The sequence below is a fragment of the Moschus berezovskii genome, chromosome 15 (assembly GCF_049115385.1).
Source record: "Moschus berezovskii isolate FMDL1 chromosome 15, NW_MosBer_1.0, whole genome shotgun sequence".
In the NCBI taxonomy this organism is placed as follows: Eukaryota; Metazoa; Chordata; class Mammalia; order Artiodactyla; family Moschidae; genus Moschus; species Moschus berezovskii.
Window position 1 is genome coordinate 33,050,378 of NC_142474.1, and position 9,537 is coordinate 33,059,914.

Genomic DNA, 9,537 nt, shown 5'->3' on the forward strand with positions numbered 1-9,537 from the left:
TTTTTAAGTTTTTAAAATTAATTAAAACTTTTTTGGCCATGTCATATGGCATGTGGGATTCTAGTTCCCTGACCAAGGGTCAAACCCATGACCCCTGCAAAGGGCGCATGGAGTCCCAACCACTGAACCACCAGGAAAGTGTCTAGAGTCATGTTTAAATGACCAAGGAGTCAATCTAAAGGGCAAATATGGAACAATTTGAACTCAAAAGGGAGAGTGACTCTAAGGCATTGAAATTCATCAAATACATTTTTAAAAGGCATATGTTCATAATAATACTCAAAATAATTCATTGGTCACCTCTAGAAGATGCTACAAAATAAATTCATTCCAAAATACCATGTTCATGGTTAATAAAAGGAAAGAATCAATCCTGCATTTTCCATATAAGTTGTACTTCAGGATACCATAGAATTGATGAGGGAAGTTTCTTGTTTATTAGATAATTCCAGCTAATCAAAGGCAGAAGAGACAACAGAATTAAAATATCAAAATTTTGTGGCCTTTAATCAAATAACGTATATCACCATTAGGCAGTATCACCAACAGGTAATAGGTAAAACCAGTAGGTGGAAAGCTGGGATGGAGAACTTTATAATGGATGGACCAGTCTGATGATCCCTTAACCAACTGACCAATCAAAAAAAGATCATAGGGGCTTCTATGGTGGTCTAGACTGGTGGTCTAGTGGCTAAGATTTCATGTTCCTAATGCAGGGGGCATGGATTCAATCCCTGGTCAGGGAACTAGATCCCTCATGCCCTAACTAAGACACAGTGCAGCCAAAAAATTAAACACTTAGTATATGTGCTGCTGAAGTAAGCAGTAAACAAATATATTTTAAAAAAGAGATAGTGATGCAAGTAGTTAACGTTACGAACTAGAATTTTTCTGTTCTCCTGATGAGATGAATAGGAAGTAAATAGCTCCACCTATGAGGAATTACTTTAAAGAAAGCAAACCTAAATCTAATCAAACCTCTAGCTCTATCAATTTATAAGAAATATAGGGGAAGTAGAACAGGTTAAATTACAAAAATCCAGTCATCAAAATCCTGTATGTGGAAGCTCTTCAAACAAACAACCTGATTTCTTCAATAAATAAAATGCAAAGGAAAAACAGAGGGAAAACCTATAGGTTAAAAAAGATTAAGAGACAAAATAATCAGATGCAATATGTTGACCTTATTTGAAAACTAATTTGAGCAAAACAATTGTTTAAACAAAGACTGACAATAATGTAAGTTTAAACACTGTAGTTAATATTGGAAAAATTAATTTTTTGTGTTATAATGTGCTCTGTAAAAGTGTTAAAAAACAGTCTTTATCCTTTAAGAGTATCCGTAAGAGTACTTATGATAAGGAATTCTGTGGCAGTTTTAGTGGACAGGTTAGGACCCAGTGCTTTGGGGCCCAGGTTCAATCCCTAATTGGGGACCTAAGATATCATAAGCTGCAACATGCAGCCAAAAAGAAAATAGAGTATTTATGATGAAGTGATATGTCTTGGATTTACTTCAAAATAATCCACGCAGGCATAGAAGGGGTGAGGGCAAAGATGAAACAAGAAAGACTATGAATTGAATATTGTTGAAGTTGCATGATAGGAAGTAAGTGTTCATGATGTTTGACTTTTGTAGTTTTGATGTTTTCCAGAATAAAATCTTAACTGTTAATCGCTCAGTTGTGTCTGACTCTTTGTGACCCCATAGACTGTAGCCCACTAGGTTACTCTGCCCATGAAATTCTTCAGGCAAGAATATTGGAGTTGACAGCCATTCCCTTCTCTAGGAGATATTCTCAACCTAGGAATCGAACCCAGATCTTGGGCATTAGCAGGTGGACTCTTTAATGTCTGAGGACCGGGAACCCACATTTTTCTTGTGTCCTGATAGCATGACTTCCCAAATCAATTTGCTGAAACCAGAGAGCCACGTTCCCCACGTCATTTATGGCGGAGTAGAAGGATATGTGCTTATCTCCTGTGAGAACACCAAAATTGCAGCTAGCTGCTGAACAACCATCCACAGGAGGATGTTGGAACTCACTGCAAAAAGATACCACACATCCGGGGACAAAGGAGAAGCCACAAGATGGTAGGAGGGGTGCAATCACGATAAAATAAAATACCAAACCTAATGAGTGGGCGACTCAAAAACTGGAGAACAAGGATAGCAAAGTAGTTCTCCCACTGTTGTGAGGGTTCTAGGGCCCACATCAGACTTCCCAACACTGGAAATCCCCAAGGAATCTGAAGCACAGCAGGATTTGATTATAGAGCTTCCACGGGACTGGGGGAAACAGAGACTCTTGGCAGGCACAAACAAAATCTTGTGTGCACCAGGACCCAGGGGAAAGGTGCAGTGACCCCACAAGAGAAAGAGCCATACCTACCTGCGAGTCTTTGAGGATCTCCTGTGGAGGGAGAAAAAGTTGATGCTGTTAAAGTGCTGCACTCAATATACCAGCAAATTTGGAAAACTCAGCAGTGGCCACAGGACTGGAAAAGGTCAGTGTTCATTCCAGTTCCAAAGAAAGGCAATGCCAAAGAATGTTTAAACTACTGCATAATTGTACTCATTTCACATGCTAGCAAAGTAATGCTCAAAATTCTCCAAGCCAGGCTTCAACAGTACGTGAACTATGAACTTACAAATGTTCAAGCTGGATTTAGGAAAAGCAGAGGAACCAGAGATCAAATTGCCAACATCCATTGGATCATCGAAAAAGCGAGAGAGTTCCAGAAAAACATCTATTTCTGCTTTATTGACTATGCCAAAGCTTTTGACTTTGTGGATCACTACAAACTGTAGAAAGTTCTTCAAGAGATGGGAATACCAGACCACCTTACCTGCCTCCTGCAAAACCTGTATGTAGGTGAAGAAACAACAGTTAGAAGTGGACATGGAACAACAGACTGGTTCAAAACTGGGAAAGGAGTACGTCAAGGCTGTATATTGTCACTCTGCTTATTTAACTTATATGCAGAGTACATCATAGGAGATGCCGCATTGGATGAAGCATGAGCTGGAATCAAGATTTCTGGGAAAAATATCAATAACCTCAGACATACAGATGACACCAGCCTTATGGCAGAAAGCGAAGAGGAACTAAAGAGCCTCTTGATGAAAGTGAAAGAAGAGAGTGAAAAAGTTGGCTTAAAACTCAACATTCAGAAAACTAAGATCATGACATCTGGTCCCATCACTTCATGGCAAATAGATGGGAAAACAATGAAAACAGTGACAGACTTTATTTTCTTGGGCTCCAAAATCATTGCAGGTCGTGACTGTAGCCATGACGTTAAAAGACACTTGCTCCTTGGAAGAAAAGCTATGACCAACCTAGACAGCATATTAAAAAAGAGTCATTACTTTGCCAACAGAGGTCCATCTTGTCAAAGCTATGGTTTTTCCAATAGCCATGTATAGATGTGAGAGTTGGACTATAAAGAAAGCTGAGTGCCAAAGAATTGATGCTTTTGAACTGTGGTGTTGTAGAAGACCCTTGAGAGTCCCTGGGACTGCAAGGAGATCAAACAAGTCAGTTCTCAAGGAAATCAGTCCTGAATATTCATTGTAAGGACTCATGCTGAAGCTGAAACTCCAATACTTTGGCCACCTGATGCGAAGAACTAACTCATTGGAAAAGACCCTGATGCTGGTTAAAAGACTGATTGATTTTATTCTTTGCAGCCAAAGATGGAGATACTCTATACAGTCAACAAAAACAAGACCTGGAGTTTACTGTGGCTCAGATCATGAGCTCCTTATTGCAAAACTCAGACTTAAACTGAAGAAAGTAGGGAAAGTCACTGGAGAAGGCAATGGCACCCCACTCCAGTACTCTTGCCTGGAGAATCCCATGGACAGAGGAGCCTGGTAGGCTACAGTCCATGGGGTTGCTAAGAGTAGGACACGACTGAGCGACTTCACTTTCACTTTTCACTTTCTTGCATTGGAGAAGGAAATGGCAACCCACTCCAGTATTCTTGCCTGGAGAATCATAGGGACAGAGGAGCCTGTTGGGCTGCCATCTATGGGGTCGCACAGAGTCGGACACGACTGAAGCGACTTAGCAGCAGCAGCAGCAGCAGCAGGGAAAGTCACTAGACCATTCAGGTATGACCTAAATCAAATCCCTTGTGATTATACAGTGTAGGTGACAATAGACTCAAGGGATTAGATCTGGTAAACAGAGTACCTGAAGAACTATGGATGGAAGTTCATAACCCAGTACAGGAGGTGGTGACCAAAACCATTGCAAAGAAAAAGAAATGCAAGAAGGCAAAGTGGTTGTCTGAGGAGGCCTTACAAATAGCTGAGAAAAGAAGAGAAGCAAAGGCAAGGGAGAAAGGGAAAGATATATCCAACTGAATGCAGAGTTCCAGAGAATAGCAAGGAGAGATAGGAAAGTCTTCTTAAGTGAACAATGCAAAGAAATAGAGGAAAACAATAGAATGGGAAAGACTAGAGATCTCTTCAAGAAAATTAGAGCTACCAAGGGAACATTTCATGCAAAGATGGGCATAATAAAGGACAGAAATGGTATGGACCTAGCAGAAGCAGAAGATATTAAGAAGAGGTGGCAAGAATACACAGAAGAACTATATAAATAAGGTCTTAATGACCCAGATAACCATGATGCTGTGGTCACTCACCTAGAGCTAGACATCCTGGAGTGTGAAGTCAAGTTGGCCTTAGGAGGCATTACTACAAACAAAGCTAATGGAGGTGATGAAATTCCAGCTGAACTATTTAAAATTTAAAAGATGGTGCTCTTAAAGTGCTGCACTCAATATGTCAGCAAATTTGGAAAACTCAGCAGTGGCCACAGGACTTGAAAAGGTCAGATTTCATTTAAATCCCAAAGAAAGGCAATGCCAAAGAATTTTCAAACTACTGTACAATTGCTCTCATTTCACATGCTAGCAAGTTAATGCTCAAAATCTTTCTAACTAGGCTTCAACAGTTTATGAACCGAGAACTTCCAGATATACAAGCTGGATTTAGTAAAGGCAGAGGAAAAAGATCAAATTGCCAACAGCTTTTGGATCATAGAAGAAGAAAGGGAATTCCCCCCAAAAACCTACTTCTGTTTCACTAACTATGCTATAGCCTTTGACTATGTGGATCACAGCAAACTGCAAATTTCTTAAAGAGATGGGAATATCAGACTACCTTACTTGCCTCCTGAGAAAGCTGTATGCAGGTCAAGAAGCAACAGTTAGAACCAGACATGGAACAATGGACTGGTTCAAAACTGGGAAAGGAGTATGTCAAGGCTATATATTGTCACCCTGCTTATTTAACTTAAATACCGAGTACATCATGCGAAATGCTGGGCTGGATGAATCACAAGCTGGAATTGAGATTGCAGGGAGAAATATCAATAACATCAGATATGCAGATGATACTACTCTATTGTCAGAAAGTGAAGAGAAACTAAAGACCCTCTTGATAAGGGTGAAAGAGGAGAGTGAAAAAGCTGGCTGGTGAGTTTTATCACCATTCTAAAAACTAAGATCATGTCATCAGTCCCATCACTTAATGGCAAATAGATGGGAAAAAGTCTAAATAGTGAAATTTTATATTCTTGTGCTCCAAAATCACTGCAGACGGTGACTGAAACCATAAAATTAAAAGACTCTTCCTCCTTTGAAGAAAAGCTATGACAAACCTAGACAGCATATAAAAAGCAGAGACATCACTTTGCCTACAAAGGTCCATAAAATCAAAGCAATAGTTTTTCCAGTAGTCATGTGTGGATATGAGAGTTGCACCATAAAGAAGGCTGAGCACCAAAGAATTGATGCTTTTGAATTGTGGTGCTGAAAATGACTCTTGATAGTCCCTTGGACTGCATGAAGTTCAAATCAGTCAATCCTAAAATAAATCAACCTTGAATTTTCATTGGAAGGACTGATGCTGAAGCTGAAGCGCCAATACTTTGGCTATCTGATGTGAAGAGCTGACTCATTTGAACAGACCCAGAAGCTGGGAAAGATGAGGGTAGGAGGAGAAGGGTGGACATAGATGAGATGGTTGGATAGCATCATCAAGTTAGTAGATGTGAATTTGAGCAAACTGTGAGATAGTGAAGGTCAGGGAAGCCTGATGTGCTGCAGTTCATAGAATCGCAAAGAGATGGACATAGTGACTGAAGAACAACAACAACCAAGTAGTAACTGTACGACAAAGGAATATTTGTTCAGTTCAGTTCAGTTCAGTTCAGTCGCTCAGTCGTGTCCGACTCTTTGCGACCCCATGAATCACAGCACGCCAGGCCTCCCTGTCCATCACCAACTCCCAGAGTTCACTCAAACTCATGTCCATCGAGTCAGTGATGCCATCCAGCCATCTCATTCTCTGTCGTCCTCGTCTCCTCCCGCCCCCAATCCTTCCCAGCATCAGAGTCTTTTCCAGTGAGTCAACTCGTCGCATGAGGTGGCCAAAGTATTGGAGTTTCAGCTTTAGCATCAGTCCTTCCAATGAACACCCAGGATTGATCTCCTTTAGAATGGACTGGTTGGATCTCCTTGCAGTCCAAGGGACTCTCAAGAGTCTTCTCCAGCACTTACTATGTTGTAGAAAAAATGCTAACTGCTCAATGTATATTATTCAATTATCCCCAAAGCCCATTTTAAAAGTTTTTATCTTTCTATAACACAGACAATATATGTGTTTATATTTTTGTGTTTTTTTTTCAGTTAAAATACTGTAGGAATCACTCCATAGCATAAAAATATTTATAAATTCCTTTTGATGGCTGTATAGCTTTCCATTGTTTAGATCTGTCATAGTTTATTCAGATAAGGTTTAGCTAGTTTAAGCAGCTTAACCTAAATCTCTCAGTTGGTGCAGCCAAGATTACAAAAGTTTTTGTTGACTCTTAAATATACATTTGAAACTAATCTGTCTCAAACTTTAATGCATGTATTAATCACCTGGGGCTCTGGCTACAAATGTAGATAAAGTGGGTCTGGGGGTGAGGCCTGAGAGTATTCATTTCTTACAAACTATTAATTATGCCAAAGAAAGTCAGCCTAGTATGCTGGCTATTAACCTTAACTGCACATTGGAATCACCTGGGGAGTAGTAACTATTACTGATGCCTGGGTCCCACCTCTAGAGGTGCCAACTTTATTTGTCTGGGTTATAGCCTGGCTATCTTTTTTTCCCCCAAAGCTCTCCAGGTGATTCCTGGGTGCAGCCTGGGCTACTCACTACTGCCCCAGAAGTCTGATTGTTCTGAGGGATTCTTCTGCTATCATTAACCTGCTCCTTATCAAGCTGGCTTCTTCTCAGGAGTTGATTGGCATCAGAAGAATTTTAACTGAGAGTAGTCTGATGCCATGTTACAGCCCTGCTCCAATCATCTTATCTGGAGTTAGTTCTGTTTTTAGATTTGTGGCCCACTGTGTGCTAACCATGTATCTTTTGGGCTGGGAGAGGGTATACAAAGATGATAAAGCCACAGCTCTTTCTCTCAAAAATGTTTGTGAACCAGCTGTTTTTCTCTTTGAGGTAAGCCCTAGAAACAGTAAGGAGAATAGAGAGTATTGAGTTTATGAGCCCAAAGCACCACACCCCTTTCTAATATTTTTCTAGGAGACAGAGACAGGAGTCCTATAGTGTTCAAAATACCATCTTTCTAAACTTCTGAAGCTGGTTGAAGAGTATGGTTTTAGGTCTATGGCTCGTGCTCAAGCCTTGATTTTGACAGTCTTGTCCATCTGTTCACAGTGTTCTGTATACTTCAGGCCTCCCCCTCATGCCTGCAGGGGTGACTTCTTACTAGGTGGCAGGTAGCAGAGCAGAAAGCACACACCCCACAAGCCCCTGACACTGACAGGGGAGGGAGTTAGGGCCCAGCCAAGCCTGCCCAGTTCCTTCTTTCAAATTTATCAGTGAGATGATCCATTCCTCCTTCAATGGGGAGAGAAGCATCCTTATCTTGTACCACATGGGTAGCTGCCATCTCTGGCCATGCTTAGGGCCAGCCCCAGTGCCACGGATAGTTGTGCACATGATTGGAGCTTACTGGCTCTTGGAGTCTGTCAGGTTTATTTGTTAACTTCCCAGAACCTCAGCTGCTCTGACTTTTGTGGTCTTTAGGAAAGGTAGGTCACTATGCATGCTTCCTCCTTGAGTATTGATAGGTGTTTTGGAAGAGTTTTGTTTTTGCTTTGTTTTACAAATCATTTGATTCCTTTGGGGTTTATAGTCAAGGCCTCATTCATTTGGAGACCTTTGATTTCAAATTCAAGATATTTCAGGCAGGATCCAATCTGATTTTTCTTCTGCTCAGATAGTCAAAAATATTTATTAAGAGCACTGTACTAGGCCTTCTGGGCTTAGTGACAAACCAGTGACACAGGGTCCCTGCCTCAGGGAATTTCAGTCTAGTAGAGAGCTGAGTGGGAAATGAAAAAAGAAACAAGTATGCAACAAAAAGGAGTTTAAAGTTCTTGATAGCTGTAACGAAGAGTAAATGAGGGAAAATTTCTTGCTTTTCTTTGGCAGCATGGCTTGCGGGACCTCAGTTCCTTGACTAGGGATTGACCCTGGGCCCTTGGCAGTAAGAATACGGTGTTCTAACCACTGAACAACCAGGGAATTTCAAAGGGAAAGTTTATTTCTTTTTTTTAAAATTTATTTTAATTGGAGGCTAATTACTCTTTTTTTTTTAAAACTTTTTATTTCGTATTAAGGTATCGCTGATTAACAATGTTGGGATAGTTTCCGGTGAACAGTGAAGGGACTCAATCATACATATACATGTATCCATTCTCCCCCAAACCCTCCTCCCATCCAGGCTGCCATATAACACTGAGCAAGAGTTCCATGTGGTATACAATAGGTCCTTGTTGGTTATCCATTTTAAATATAGTAGTGTGTACATGACCATCCCAAACTCCCTGTTTGAAGGGAAACTTTCTTATAAACATTTGCCATATGACTCAGTCCTTGGGATGAAATATCTTACACACAAAAAGACTTGTACAAAAATTTCATAGTAGTTTTGTTTGCAATAGCCAACAACTGGAAACAACCCAAAGATGCCCACCAGGTGGTGAAAAGAGGTATTTTCTGTATAGTGGGGTACTGCTGCTGCTGCTGCTGCTGCTAAGTCGCTTCAGTCGTGTCCGACTCTGTGCGACCCCATAGACGGCAGCCCATCAGGCTGCCCCGTCCCTGGGATTCTCCAGGCAAGAACACTGGAGTGGGTTGCCATTTCCTTCTCCAATGCATGAAAGTGAAAAGTGAAAGTGAAGTCACTCAGTCGTGTCCGACTCTTAGCGACCCCATGGACTGCAGCCCACCAGGCTCCTCCGTCCATGGGATTTTCCAGGCAAGAGTACTGGAGTGGGGTGCCATTGCCTTCTCTGATAGTGGAGTACTACTCAGCAATAAAAATGAACTAGCTACTGATACACCAACATGGATACATCTCAAAAACATTATGCTGAGAAAAAGAATTTGGCCTGAAAAGAATATATTTTGAATGATTCTGTATATATAAAAGTCTGGAAAAA